At 43.6% G+C, this 16193-nt stretch overlaps 1 non-coding gene across 1 annotated transcript; it reads right to left on the reverse strand.

Moving 5' to 3' along the window:
• Window positions 1-8034: 8034 nt before the first annotated feature.
• TRNAE-UUC (transfer RNA glutamic acid (anticodon UUC)) lies at window positions 8035-8107 on the reverse strand. Its single transcript has one exon. It is a non-coding gene; the product is annotated as a tRNA-Glu (tRNA).
• Window positions 8108-16193: the final 8086 nt, after the last annotated feature.

Below are 16193 nucleotides of genomic sequence, written 5' to 3' on the forward strand. Positions count from 1 at the left end.
CTCCAGTGCTCTTGCCTGGAGAATCCCAGGGACGGGGGAGCCTGGTGGGCTGCCGTCTATGGGGTCGCACAGAGTCGGACACAATTGAAGCGACTTAGCAGCAGCAGCTGCAAATCATCAAACCTGAGGAGAACTGTGTTCCTGCTAACTCTGCAGTTTCCCAAACTCCCAAGGAGTTAGCTCTAAACTTCAGCAATACCATAAATGTGATTTTTTTTTTAAAGTGGTACTTTTCCCTGATCTAGTATGTATGCATGTGAGTGTATACATTTGCGTGTCTGTGTATGTAATCCAGTTAACACACATATACCCCCTCCTCAATGGAATATAGTGCTTTCAATGCTGGGAGAGAATCTCTTAAAAAAGGAAATTTTGGAAGCATCTTAATATTTTGTACTCCAAATTTTGAAAGTAGATCTTTATAAACTTAGAAAAATCTGGGAAAATGAACATCAACTACTTAACAGAAGTAATCTAGGTGAAGTGGGGAGAGAGATGATGACAGCATTGACACTTATTCTCTATAAATATCTGTTAAGTGGTATGATTAAGAATCATTTTTATGTTTTTCTGAATTTTTCAAATTAATGAATAAGCATATTCTGGGCAAATTTATATGTGTATGAATATATATGTGTATGAAAATTTATGTATATTAGGAATTTAGAAATATAAGAATTTCACACTTATTATTTTATGGTCACAGGAAACAGAAAACAATTTATTACATTTATACACATAGTCTTGTTACAGAGAAGAAAAACAGAGTGAAGGAAATATAATGAAAAATAAGATGCCAAGGAGAAAAAGGAGTGATATTAAGTATCCCACAGTAAAAGACAAGCTCATTTTGGAATTTTTAAATGATGATGGCTACCAAACCCCTAAGATATTTTGTATTTAATTATATTTATTTAAAAGAATGATATAAATTTTATTTTAAAATTTCAGTATTTACAGTATGGCAGAAGTACATCTCTTTAATTATTTAAACTTTTGTTGAATAATTTTATACATAAACTTAAAAGTTTTGGAGGGTGTATATGATTTTAAAAATATTTTAAAAAAATATATTGAAGGCCACTCGGGATCAGAGGGAAAATGCAATACTATTTAATCTAAGCCAAGGATACTCTGCCACCTAGTGGTTAAGAAATTTTATGCTCAGTCAAGTGCTTTTCTTTGCCACTCCATGGACTGTAGCCAGCCAGGCTCCTCCGTCCATGGGATTCTCCAGGTAAGAATATTGGAGTAGTTTACCACGCCCTGCTCCAGGGAATCTTCCAGACCCAGGGATCAAACCCGCGTCTCCCCCGAGTCTCCTGCCTCTCCTGCATTGCAGGCGGATTCGTTACTCGCGGAGCCACCTGGGCTTTGAAATTTTACTAGACAGGAATAAAAACCTCTCCTTAGGTCAGGCAAGAGGAAGAAATGATTCATAATACACAGAATTAGGGAGATGAATTATTTGATGGCAAAATATGATACAGAGAAGAAAGCCAGAAAATTATCATTGGCAGTTTTTTATGAGGTGGGAAAATTTGTAAAATCTCTTATCTAAGATCAACTAATATCAGAAATACTTAAAATGATGGTTCATATAGTTTTCTTTTGTGAACTTGATTAAAGCAACTTTTCTCTGTTGTTTTATTGTAGAGAAACAGAAGAAAATTTTATCCATTTCTGAGCATCGTGGAAAATTAAAATTACCAAAGATTCCCTACTATATTGAAAAAGTATATATATAATTCTTATCACCTGCTTTCAATGCCTGTTGACTAATGCTGTTTTAGTTTGTAAATGTTTCTGTAAAAAATAAGTGAAAACAAAGAAATATGGACTTTGTCACAGTAAATCAAGTAACTATATTTCTTACTTCTGGAAAATCATTCTCAAAATTATAACATAATAAAACTTCAAATTTGTAGGATACATCATGTGAATTTATATGTTTTCTCCTACCATAATCTCTAGATAACTTAGAATAAGCAGAAGGAAAATTGTATGTCTTCAAGAAGTAGCTTTACAGTCTTCAATATTCAGACCGAACCACAGATGACTTCGGAACTCACCATCACATTAACAAAAGTGCCTGTTGACATGTATTTCTATGATGTCTCTGTCCAGAAATATTTCTACTTTAATTCTGTAAATAATAACTGGTTTTTGTAATTCCCTTAGAGGAGAAAGGAACTGTAAAAGCAAGTAGGATATCCACCTTCATTAAATACTTGGAAGTGGTCAATAGTGAGGGAATATCAGATTGAAACACATTTGCCAACCTGACTTCTATTCCAGTTAAAGTGGAAGTGGGGCTGATCTTCTCTTGTTACGAAATCTAAAATGATCACTTCATGTCTCAGGACGAAAGGAGGATATGAAATCAGAAAGTCAGAAATCCAGCATAAACTTTTTTCTCTGTTTCACTAATTTAAAATGATTCTTTTTTCTTTCAGTTCCTTGCTTTACCTTGGTTAATTTTTCCATTGTTTGGATTTCTTAGTGAAAACAAGAACTCTATTCTAGAAGTTGGTGGTGGTTTTTTGGTTTATTTGCTTTGTGTTTGGGGCTTGCATTATGGATGATTCTTAAAAGAAAAAACTCAATTTATTTAGACATATTATGTTAATAAAATGGTATCTTAATATATGTGTATATATACAGTGATACATAGAGTGTGTGAATGTAAACAAATTTTGAAGGTATAGCTCAGCATTAGATGGAGCTAACATTACAAAAATACACCTGCAAAAGTGACTGAGCAAATTCTGAGGGAGAGGAATGAAGATGACCAGTCCTACCAGATACTAAAACATAAAGGTACTTTAAGTAAGAGTCACGCTACACACGACTAGACACCTTAACAGTATTAGCTAAGTACTGCAGTGCATGTGGAAATTAGTGCATGATAGCACTGGCATTGTTGAGTGAAAAAAGCAAAGCATAAAAAATATATTGGCACATAGCCATTTGTGTATGTGTTGCTATATAAAGGGAATGATATTTCTAAAATTTTAGTAGGTTCTTCTCTTTTTTCTTTCTGAGTACAGGCCTAGGACACCTAAGGTATCTACTTGCCCAGGATCTCCTTCCAGGGGTAGACGCTTTTGTGACTTAACCGATTACACTTTATCTTCCTCTTCTTCCAAAGGAGCAGATATTCCCATTATAGATGCTGTGGAAATGTCTGACACTTTCTTTCCTAGTCTTCCTTTCAGTTGTGGGTATCCATGTGACATGGTTATAGATAATATGAAATACAGAGAAATCTATTGAAACTGCTTCTGGAAAGATTTTTTTTTTGAACATGATAAAAAGGAGACAGACATGGAGAGATGTTTCTCCACTGTGAAAGCCCTCCCTTCTCTTGCCTTTCAACAGGGCTATCCAAAGTGATGTCTGGAGCAGCTGCAGCTACCCTGCCACCTTGAGGTGAGAAACCTGAGGATGCGATGTCAGCATGCTGAGAATGGCAGAGCACAAGGTCTGGGCCCTGAGTGACATTATAGAGTTGCCAAACCCACTCTGGACCCCTTAACCCTCAAAATTTTTGTCTTGTAAGTTTATTAAATGCCTTCACTGTTTAAGTCGCATTTAGCTGGATATTGTCCCTTGTGGCCAAAATCATCCTAATGTCTATGTTATGGAAGAGAATGTCTACAGAATGATTGAGGTAGTGTGCCATTACTGATAATAAAAAGCAGAATTTTGTTGAGAGAAGGGTGATTCAAACTCCCTTACCTGTTCCTCAAATATATAAGCACCCAAGGCCAGAGGACCCACACATGTATAGTGAGTCCCCACACAGTGAAGAAGTTGGCATGTGTGTCGGGGCAGTCGGACCATGTGTTTGTCTTTTAATAAATGGCCTCTGCGGGGTGGGGAGGAGGTTAGACAAGCTCCGGCGACAGGGAGGGCAGGAGGCGGAACTGCACCCCTTCCACAGTTCTCTGCCTGGACTCTGGGAGGTGCCAGCTCACCGGGAGCCCCGTTCCAACCTGGCAGAGCCACACCAGGACAAACGTCACCGTGCTCATGGTCAGGTGGAAGGTCTGACGCCAGGCTTAGCTTTGCCAGCCTGTCCTTGGGTCTCACGTGCTGACAGGCTCCAGAGGTAACTGAGAACCCGGCTGGGCAGCCACGCGGAAGCAGCTGCCAGGCAAGGGCGACCTGCTGCGGGGAAGGCTGCGGAGAGGAGGCTGAGCGGGGTCCACGGGCCTGCCAGCCAAACCCAGAGGGGCCACGCGGCCATCAGAGGCTGGACGGCGCTCACCTCAGCCCAGGGGAGCCACCGGGAGCCAGGCCCCAGCAGCAGACCCCCGACCCTCCACTGATGTCTGAAGGTTAGCCCTGATCAGAGGAGTGAAGCGCGTGACCCAGAGGCAGGGACTCAGAGGCCAGTAGACGCACACGAAGTGGACCCCAGCATATCGGCTGAAGGCCTCACAAGCTGCTTGACCTTGATCCTGAAAGGGGCAGGGCAAAGGACAGGCTCTAGGGAGACTGATCGTTCTCAATGAAGCCAGCCTGAAACCTCTTCTAAAGGAGCAGCTTAAATTAGCAGGTAGACTAGGGCTTAAATGAAATTGGATCCTGGATTTTTTTTTTTTTTTTTTTGCCATTATCCCACGGGGTAGGGGTGGTGGAGAGGTGGGGCCAGGGTGGGAACAGAGGAAGGCCTGATTCATTACAGGCAAAAAAAAAAAAAAAGCGTACGTTTCATTAACACAAGCTAAATGTATGACCTTGCTACACACAGTGTTTCATTAAAAGACCTAGAAAAGTGGCCCTGGGGGAGAGGAGCTGGGAGTCGGGGAGTGTAAAGGAGGAGGCTTACTTTCCTCTGAATACTTTTTGCAGTCTGAATATCTTTCTGTGCCTATATTACTTTTTCAGTTAAAAACTAAAAGAGTGCTCAGTAAAAAACCAGGGAAAGTAAATGGTATGGGACTTCCCTGGCGGTCCAGGGGTTAAGACTCCATGTTCCCACTGCAGAGGACATGGGTTTGATCCCTGATCGAGGAACTAAGATCGCACGTGCTGTGCGGCGTGGCCCCCACCAAAAAAGTAAATGGCATGAAAACTGTAAATAGATAGTAGATAACGCATCGTTCTTTCTCATAGAAATATTTTTTTAAAAGCCATAGTGAACCTGCCAAGAGATTATATAACTTGAAAACCACACCTAGCAGGTAAAACTAAACTAGAGGTGAAGGAGGGCACTATAAACCCTCATCGAGTCACCAGTGTAGGGAGGGACTCCTGTTTGCCACTCACTAACGAAGCTGGACACTCACCGGCGGGAGTGGGTACCTCTACCCTCACAGGCTCGGGTGGAGCAGAGATAGCAGGGTCAGCAGCATCAATGAACTTGGACACCACTCTCTTTTGGCTTGATCAGGGCAACCACTTACTAGCTGGTAACTCTGGGCGAGTTACTTAACGTTTCTTTGCCTCAATATCCTCATATGTCAATTGAGAATAATAAGACTGATATAGTCACCATAGGGTTGCTGAAGGATTCAGGGTAAACCACTCAGAATTGTGCTTGGCATGAAGTTAACATCTGCTGTCACGGCTGCTTCTGGAGCTGATTGGGGGTTGGGGTGGGAGGCGTGCAGTCTTCCACCTTCTAAGCTCACAGAAGTACCGGATCTTGGGGTCTGCCATCACCCCCAAGCAGCAGCCTCCTAGCTGGCCTTCCTGCCTCCAGTCTGCCCACCTCCGCCCTGGACCCCCGCATGCTGCTGGGTGTATGATGCTTCTAAACTGCAAATGTGATCTCACTTCCCTGTTCAAAATCAGTCACGTCCCACTGATTTATTTACTTATTTATTTATGGCTGCTCTGGGTTCTTCATTGCTGCGAGTAGGCTTTCTCTTGTTGCAGCAAGTGGGGGCTCATCTCTAGTTGTAGTATATGAGCTTAGTTGCCCCAAGGCGGGTAGAATCTTCCTGGACCAGGGATCAAACCTGTGTGTCTTGCGCTAGCAGATGGTTTCTTAATCGCTGGACCACCAGGGAAGTCCCCTCCCCACTGATTTCAGAGTAAATTTAAAACCTTTTGGCTGAGCACGCAGGGTCTTGCATTATCTGGGTGTGGGTTCCTCACTAGCCTCCTCTCCTGTCACTCCCACATTCACCCTCTGTCTCAGCCACCCCAAACCAGATGTCAGTTCTAAAATGCGGTGTGTGTTTTCCTACCTCCACTTCTCTTCACGTGCTGTTCCTGAAATACTCTCCCCAGCCCCTTCTTTTTCTAGTTAGTGCATTCTCATCCTCTGAATTCAGTTTGTGTCACCTCGTCCAGGAAGCCTTCTTGGATCATCCCATCTGATTTAGATGCCCTCCTCTGTGTTCTTGTAACTCTTTCATAAAGCCCGTTACATGCTCTATTATAATTGTGTCTAAATTGTAAATTGCTTAAACACTGAATGCATTTTTGGCTTGGTCTATTTATGTTGGATTTGCAAATTTTATTTTATTTTTCCAGTTAATTGAGCATATTCATCTAAAGCTCAGGGTGATTGTGTCCCCAACTGCACCTGCCTTCTATTGCTCCAGGTAAGGGGCCTGGAGGCAAGAGCAGGATCCCGTCCCCACTTCTCAGAGCCAGGAGCTGCCTGGCTTCACTGTCCCCTCTGTGTCACACCAGGCCATCTCCTCCCTTCTCTTGGCCAAGCTACTGCCTCCCCAGGAAATGAAATATTGGGGTCCCCCTGCTCCTGGGCCCCCAAAGCTCTACATGTTATTTCTTTGGCCATTCATGGACACAACAGGTGAGATGGGGTGATGGGGATGACCCTCATTGTGGACACTGCACTTACTTCTTAGCCCGAGTCCTTCTCTATATTGACTGGGGCTGGATTGAGGGGCAGGGGAGGGTGCTGATCCCAGTGGAAAAGAACCTTCTGGGTGATTCTGGTGACAGGGACAGGGACCTTCTTGTCAAAGGTGACGGGGACTCAGCAGTGCTAAGCCCTCTCGATGGCTTGTATTACTTTGCTGAGCATCTAAATCTACAGTACTAGTTACAGAACAATATTTTACAAATCTTACTGTACATGATTCCATAAATTAACTTAGATAAATGTATACATATTCCTCCTTAGTACAGATGTTCTGCAGTCCAGTTTGGGATACTTTTTTGTCCAAAGAATGTTATTTGGTCTTTTGGAACCTCACAGAACAAGGTATTATAAAGACATAATACTTTCCTACATTTTAGAAAACTGTGATTTGTACATATAGGAACCAACTTCCATATCAGTAATGTAAACTGACAAGGTCATAAAGTAGTACGAAGTGTGAACCAGTCTCCCATTTAACAAGAATTTCTGAAGTCATTTTCACCATGCCTTAGAGGCCTCTGTGAGGAAATCACAGTAAAACATTGGGGATAATGTTTTATCCTCAAATCCTAACATGCGAAATGCTGTGTTTATGTTAGAAAGAAAATGCCAGAATGTACTGTAACCTCACACTTCGAGAAGAACTCCTACCTTCCAGTCATAAACAAAACCGAAAGCATCAAGCAAGAGCTCCCTCCCAGAGCAGGTTTCAGTCATCTTTTCACATCAACCAAGGGACGTGCATGATATATCACAGGGCCCAGTCTCAAGTGAGGTTTGGAATTTCCTTTCCTGGTTCTAGCTCTTGGAGACCAAAAAAATAATCCCGCAGGGTCGAACACACTGTCAAGCTTGACATCACTTTGGGCTGGAAATCTCTGGACTTTTCTCCCCATAATTCAAAACCAGTGCAGGTATGAAGACTGAAAATCATGCTGACAAGTAAATTAGGGAAAATGAAATATGAATAAAAAGCAAGTTGAGGGAGATGCTCTGTATCCCTCTTCAAACGAAACCCACATATAATCCAAGACGGTGTGGTACACTCCTTGACAAACATTCTGTTGTTTGGATTACTGCTCCAGAGCCCTGAGTCAGGAGGTCAGAAGCTGGCATCTCAATTCTATATATGTTTTTCTTTTTTTCTTTTTTTTGGCTGTGTCTTGTGGCATGCAGGATCTCTGTTCCCTGCCCAGGGGTCAAACCTGTGTCCCCTGCATTGAAAGTGCAGAGTCTTAACCACTGGACCACCAGGGAAGTTCCAGGAATATCAGTTCTAGCAACTACTACCTAGTTGTTTGACTCTGATTCCCCTTCTGGGCTTCAGTTTCTCATAAATAAAAAGTAAAAAAAAAAAAATTACTACATGATTGCTCAGGCACCTTGCCGTTAGCTCTAAAAATCACTGATTCTTTTTCTTTTTTTCACCAGCTCAGGAGCTATGTGTATTAAAAGTGTCTCTAAATAACAATAGGGCACATGTAAACTCATAATACATGTTCCTTGAGCTAATTAATTAATTTGGGCATTAAGAATAAGAGGTTCTTCCTTAGTGGTTATTTGCTGAATTATAAACTAATGACATCTTCCTCTTTCAGACTAGGAGATGAGAAGGCTACATAACAGCCAGGAGCTAAACTAAAATCTCGCTGGTGCTTTGCTGGTGACTCCACCTTATTGGATCTGTGTGGCCCAGGAATCAAATTCCCACTAACCTAAAGAATCCTTTCATCCTGCTAATAGGAGCCCCATGCCCAGAATGGAAAGTCTTGACCACGTGTGGAATGCATCTTCCAAACAAAATTGCAGAAGTATAATCCCTCACAAAGTACTGGGTACCTTCTGAACAAAGAAATAACCTGGAAGGGTGATCTTGTTTCAAAGATGAAATGGAATATTAGAAGACACAACTCTTTTTAAACAGATACCTACTGAGTAGAAAACAAAAGTGTAATAGATTTCTCTCTTCATTTCATTTAAAAAGATGAATAAAATTTTAAAAAATAAAATAAAAAAGTTAGAAGATGAATATTTACTTAAAAATTCTTTAACAGACCGTGTGTCTTGATGTGGGGCTTGAAAAAAATATTATTTCTGTGGTAGGACCACATATACCCATATATACTGGCAACCCACTCCAGTATTCTTGCCTGGAGAATCTCACAGACAAAGGAATTTGGCTGGCTGCGGTCCATGGGGTCACAAAGAGTCAGACATGACTGAGCAACTAACACACAATTATGGAGAAATACATCAGACTGCTCCTTCCTTGCCCTTAGAGCAATCATATGTGTGTGTGTGTGTGTGTGTGTGTGTGTGTGTGTGATTTATTCTTGGCTCAAGGTCGAGATCAGAAATGCAATATCCAAAAAAGTCATGCCAACACGGTGGTTCAATAGTACAGGCCTGGGGTTTGACACTGAATAGACTCTGTGACTCTACAATTTGTAACTTCTAATTCTCTCTCTGATTCTGTCTCTTCTCTTATAAAATGGAAGAACTAACTCTCACCTCACAGGGTTGTTAAGGAGTAAATGCTATGTGCTTAGTCGCTCAGTCGTGTCCAACTCTTTGCAACCCCATAGGCTGTAGCCTGCCAGGCTCCTCTGTCCATGGAGATTCTCCAGGAAAGAATAGTGGAGTGGGTTGCTATGTCCTCCTCCAGGGGATCTTCCCAACCCAGGAATCGAACCCAGGTCTCCTGCATTGCAAGCGGATTCTTTACCATCTGAGCCACCAAGGAAGCCAAGGAGTAAATGGTATGTTGTATACACAGCCTGGGACAGCAGTTCAACAAATGGCTTTTATGAAATCTGTATTGAAGCTTACTAGAGCCAGAAGAGGAATCTAACACAGGGCATGGCCAACAGAGGGGAAAGCTGAGAGGATATTACAAAGTAAGGCTAGGATTCATCCATTCAACAAGCATTCAGTGAGGGTCCACCATATGCCAGGCACCATACTGGGTGCTGGGGTCAGAAAGGAGAAGGGAGGAAGGAGACCAGAGGGCAGATGGTTCCCTACCCCTGGACCCTCCCTACTGTATGATCGGTGGGACATTTGCGTAAGTTGTGATGGCTGGAATGTGGGCTAATTTAGAGGAGTATCTATATTACTGCAGGTATGGGGGCATGAAATAAGGAACCAACTGCCTAATAGGTGAGTGACCCTGGGCAAAACTGCTGACCCTCTCTGGGCTTCAGTTTACATCCACGTAAAATAAAGACAGTCACTCGCTTCATGGTGTAAATTGTGATTATGACATGAAATATAATAAAGTAGGGAGCGACCCTTCCAACGATAAAGTGTTATTAAAAATTGGTTATTATATGTCAATAAAGTGTAATGCCATAGATCCATGACACATTATATCTCTGGTTTGAACAGAGCTTAGATAGATTGTCTCCAGTACCCTCTTGGAGGGTAAAGAGAGCGCCACCTACAGAGACAGGCTTCTGCTTGGTCTCAACTGCTGAACTGAATGAAATTGTCCCTGAGGATGAGTGGTTGGGTTTTTTTACAAGCTGCACTCATGTGGCCATGGAGATCAGGCCAAGGCTGGAGGGGCTTGGTACTTCCGCCCAGGCCTAGAGAGGTCATGCAGGGCAGGGTTCTCTTCCCAGCCTGCAGCATCTCCCTCTCAAAATAGAGGTAACACCACATACCCTTTGGAATGAAAATACTTTTCATTCCAGTCCCAAAGAAAGGCAGTGCCAAAGAGTACTCAAACTACTGCACAATGGCACTCATCTCACATGCTAGGAAAGTGATGCTTAAAATTCTCCAAGCCAGGCTTCAGCAATACATGAACTGTGAACTTCCAGATGTTCAAGCTGGTTTTAGAAAAGGCAGAGGAGCCAGAGATCAATTGCCAACATCTGCTGGATCATCAGAAAAGCAAGAGAGCTCCAGAAAAACATCTATTTCTGCTTTATTGACTATGCCAAAGCCTTTGACTGTGTGGATCACAATAAACTGTGGAAAACTCTGAAAGAGATGGGAATACCAGACCACCTGACCTGCCTCTTGAGAAACCTGTATGCAGGTCAGGAAGCAACAGTTAGAATGGACATGGAACAACAGACTGGTTCCAAATAGGAAAAGGAGTACGTCAAGGCTGTATATTGTCACCTTGCTTATTTAACTTATATGCAGAGTACATCAACTTGTGGATGAAACACAAGCTGGAATCAAGATTGCAGGGAGAAATATCAATAATCTCAGATATGCAGATGACACCACACTTATGGCAGAAAGAGAAGAAGAACTAAAGAACCTCTTGATGAAAGTGAAAGAGGAGAGTGAAAAAGCTGGCTTAAAACTCAACATTCAGAAAACTAAGATCATGGCGTCCGGTCCCATCACTTCATGGGAAATAGATGGGGAAACAGTGGAAGCAGTGGCTGACTTTATTTTTCTGGGCTCCCAAATCACGCAGATGGTGATTGCAGCCATGAAATTAAAAAACGCGTTCTCCTTGGAAGAAATTAAAAGACCCTTACTCCTTACAACCTAGATAGCATATTAAAAAGCAGAGATATTACTTTGCCAACAAAGGTCTGTTTAGTCAAGGCTATGGTTTTTTCAGTGGTCATGTATGGATGTGAGAGTTGGGCCATAAAGAAAGCTGAGCGCGGAAGAGTTGATGCTTTTGAACTGTGCTGTTGGAGAAGACCCTTGAAGTCCCTTGGACTGCAAGGAGATCCAACCAGTCCATCCTAAAGGAAATCAGTCCTGAATATTCATTGGAAGGACTGATATTGAAGCTGAAACTCCAATTCTTTGGCCACCTGATGCGAAGAACTGACTCATTTGAAAAGACCGTGATGTTGGGAAAGATTGAAGGCAGGAGGAGAAGGGGAGGACAGAGGATGAGATGGTTGGACGGCATCACAGACTCAGTGGACATGAGTTTGAGTAAACTCTGGGAGTTGGTGATGGACAGGGAAGCCTAGCGTGCTGCAGTCCATGGGGTCGCAAAGAGTCTGAAGTAACTGAGTGACTGAACTGAACTGAAACGCCTACCTGGATTTTGTTGAAAGAATTAAATGCCATGATGGCTGTAAAGGCTTAAGTACAGTGTGCAGCACAAAGTCAGGGCTAAGTCACGTTTAGGAGGAGATCAGTGGCCTGCAGGGTGGCAGGCTGGACAACCGAATCAAGGAACCTCTGGGGACGGGTGAGGGGCCAGTGTGTGTGTGTATGTGTCCGACTCAGTGCGACCGACTCAGTCGTGTCCGACTCTGTGCGACCCCATGGACTGTAGCCTGCCAGGATCCTCTCCTCTGTCCATGGGACACTCTAGGCAAGAATACTGGAGTGGGTAGGAGGCTGGATTTAGCAAGTTCGTGATGCGGGTATTTCCGCGTCTCACGAATGCAAGACAAGCATCCTGCGCGGGACCGCGGAAGCTCGGCGGCGCTGACCCTGGGATGCCTGTTGCACGCCAGTACCTACGGGCCGGGGCCACCGGGGGCCTCCCCCGCCCCAGGGAGGGCTGGGGCCACAGCTCTCTGGGCACAGTCTTCTCCGGCTCGGGTCTGGCGCGCAGATCGCACTCGGGGAGCGGAAGGGGGCGCGCGCATCCTGGACCAGCGTTCCAGGCTGACCCGCGCTCCCCAGCGGCCTGTCGGCGCCGCCGGAAGTCCGCGCGCTCCCGACTCCTGGGGCTGAATTCCAGGAGCCAAGAAAGCAGGAGGCGCTGATTTCTTTCACCCGGCTTCTTCCCGGCCTCCCTTCGGTCCGCGCCGCGCCCCTAGAGCACACACCCTCAGCCGCGCGGCCCGGCCGCAGGTCCCCCGGAGTCCCCCTCTCCTGTTCGGACGAGCCGGGAGGCGCTGGGCGCGGCTCCATGCAGGGGTCGGGTTGCCACGGCAACGTTCCAGCCCCAGCATCCCCTCGCGGATCGCCTCTCCAGAAGCGGGAGGCAGAGGCCTGGCGAGGCGGAGAGGAGCCAAGCGTGCAGGAGGTCGCCTCGGGGCACCCCTGGCTAAAAGTTTGCCGCCCCGGGCCCGAGTGCACCCCACTCCCTCCCCCAGGGAGATGTGGTCAGGGCACAGCAAGAAGGCAGCCATCAGAAACCAAAGCTGCTGACCTATTGGATTTGGGACTCCTACCCTCTAGAATTGTGAGAAAATCCATTATTTAAGCCACGCAGTCTGTGGCGTTAAGAAATTTTAAGAATGGTGTAACAGTTGTATGAGGTCTCCCTCTAGTGGCCACATTGAGTAAAGCTATGACATTCCAGCGATTTCCCCTGAGCGCATCTTATACATGGTAAGCTACACGTATTTGATCGCTGTGTCAGTTCCTGATTCGTTTTACTTACTGTTTTCTGCAGCAGAGAATAAATTGGCATCACAGTCCATAGAGATACTCAGTGCATAAATAGACCAAGAGGGGAAACTTGGCACTCTCAGAACCTGGCAAAACCGTAGCCACCTAAAATAATCACCAGTATAGTGTTATTAGCACCTTGATATGTAACTCAGATACATATATCATGGTGGACATAGAATATTCATGGTAAAAAGTAATGTAGATTGTAACTTTCAAGGACATGAACAAGGAGGACAAATAGACGTTATAAAACAAAATGGCAGAAATTAAAATCTAAAATATGTGTAGTGATTCCTTTGCAATTTCTTCGAGCCTATAACTATTTCAAAATAAAATTTCAAAAATACCAGTGGTAACAACAAATGGAAATGGATCCAGGCTCTCCAGCCAAAAGATAAAAGTATCAATGTAGGCTTTTTTAAAAAGGAAAAAGAAAATATACCTCAAACATACAGCATGGTTGAAAGAAAAAGAGTAGAAAAAGAGAAACTAGACAAATGCAAACCAAAGAAAATCAGCTATTGCTTTGTTCCTTTAGGAGATAAAGAATTTAGGGTACAAATATCACTACAGATAAAGAGGACTAAAACTTGATGGTAAAAGCTAGAGTCACTGAGAAGGTATAACAATTCAAATTTTGTATGTCTTTAAGAACAAAGCCTTGAAACATATAAAGGAAAAGTTGACAGAACTACAAGGAGAAACTGACAAATCAACCACTGAAGTGGCAATGATTTTGCATGGCAGACACACATTGTAGACAATTGTGTTTCTGCTAGTATATTTACTCCTACTTTATATGATGAAATTTCAACTACCTGCATTTCATAGTGCTCCACAGAAGTTAGGGTGGGTTTTAGGTGCTCCATTATTGACAAATTTAAGAGCTAGTGCACTAGACAGAAAAAGAAAGATTAATACCATCACTTATATATGGGATCTAAAATAAGACCCAGATGACCTTATTTACAAAATGGAAACAGACTCACAGACAGAGAAAACAGACTTGTGGTTGCCAAGAAGGAGGGGAAAATGGGGGAGGGATGAGTTGGGAGTCTGATGTTAGAATATGCAACCCACTCCAGCATTTTTGCCTGGAGAATCCCCATGGACAGAGGAGCCTGGAGGGCTGCAGTCCATGGGGTCACAAAGAATCGGACACAACTGAGCGACTAAGCGCATACACACACATATGCAAGCTATTACATACGGAATGGATAAACATCAAGGTGTTACCGTATAGCACAGGGACCTATGTCCAATACCCTGTGATAAACCATAACAGAAAAGAATATATAAAGAATGTCAAAAAGAATATGCATTCTTATATATACATATATATATATATATACACACATAAGTGATTCATATATATATAAAGCACTTTGTTGTATAGCAGAAATTAACACAACATTGTAAATCAATTATACTTCAATAAAAATAAATAAATAGAATGTCACACAGGTTCATTGTAAAAAAAAATAAAAACTAGTGGATTAGAAACTGAAGTGTGCTATTTCCCTATTCATTTAACATTTATTGAACAATTATTATGTTTAACACATCATGGAGCTTATATGTTAAAAAGAGTCTGTTATTGCGCTTACTTAGTTTAGCCATGTAATGGAAATGCATAAGGGCTTCCCTGGCAGCTCAGTGGCGAAGAATCTGCTTGCCAGTGCAGGAGATGTGGGTTCCATCCCTGGGTCGGGAAGTTCCCCTGAGATGGAAATGGCAACCTACTCAACTATTCTTGCTGGAAAATTCCATGGACAGAGAGGAGCCTGGTGGGCTACAGTCCATGGTGTCAAAAAAGGTCAGACACGAGTTAGAGATTAAACAACAAAAAGAACAAGGAATGCATAAGCTGGAGTTTCCCAGAGATTTATGGAATAAACCACCCTGAAGGCCCTCCCTCCCCCAACTAAGTCTTCTGCATCTCCTTCTTAAAGAAATGTGTTTGATGGGACGAGCCACAGTGGTTTCCCAAATCATGATATGCCTTTAGTATATTGTTTTTTAAAACTAAGAAAATACTATTGTCAGTATAAACGTTGCCCAGAAACTCAGCGAATTCCGTTCTGCCAAGCGGTGGAAGAAGTTTGGGCCCCCGTTTATTTCTCCACCGTCTTTGGATGGATTCCATCTACATTCCAGGGATGTCTGACGGTAGCGCCAACGCTGGGGAGGAAGGGCATGTGGCCTGGATCTCCCGGCGCTGGCCCCAGCTGCCAGGCCCTTCCTTATTCCCTTCTGGTCTCCTGTCATTGCCCCATCAAGGTCACGCCCGACACTCGCATTTCCAGCCTCGGGGCTCTTCGGGTCTGGCTCGGCCTCCGCTGACTTTGGTGTCCTTGGTTACAGAATGTTCTGGGGCTGCTCCCACACCACGCAGGGGCAGGAGGAACACGCTGGGGTTTTCTAGAGTCCTTCATGCATGCAGGCTAACCTGCAGGGGCCTGGAATGTGTTCTCCTGTTGCGTTTCATGCTGCATGAACTCTGCAAGGCTGTCTCTGACCTGTGTCCTAAAACTCCACCCGGCCACGTCTCCCTGGCTGTTTGCTGCCTCCCTGGACTGGGAAGTGTACAGGGCCGGGTCTTTTCAAGACCCAGATGAATATCTCACTCCTTGCCTTCTCTCTAGTGCCTCCTTTCTCCCCAGGTTTGGGAATTTGATATAATTTTTGGAAAGGTGTGGGATGGGCAGGAAGTTCTGCTTTCCCTCGGATAGTCTACCAAATCTCCCGTGTGGATGCGATTTCTTTCTCTTCCTTGGGAAATCTGAATGCTAACAATAGACTCCTTATTTTCTTTGCTTTCTGAATGTTTTCTTTTTTGGAGGTAACGACGCAGAATGTCTTGCTGACTGAAAAAGGAAAGGGTCGGGGGTAAAAGCAAGCATATGGAGAAAAAAACTTCCTATATTAAAATAGCAATATATTGCTATTCAATAGCACAGATGAACCAAAAAAGGTCTCTTGGATAACATTTATTAAACACTGA

This window comes from Dama dama, chromosome 32 (assembly GCF_033118175.1).
Source record: "Dama dama isolate Ldn47 chromosome 32, ASM3311817v1, whole genome shotgun sequence".
In the NCBI taxonomy this organism is placed as follows: Eukaryota; Metazoa; Chordata; class Mammalia; order Artiodactyla; family Cervidae; genus Dama; species Dama dama.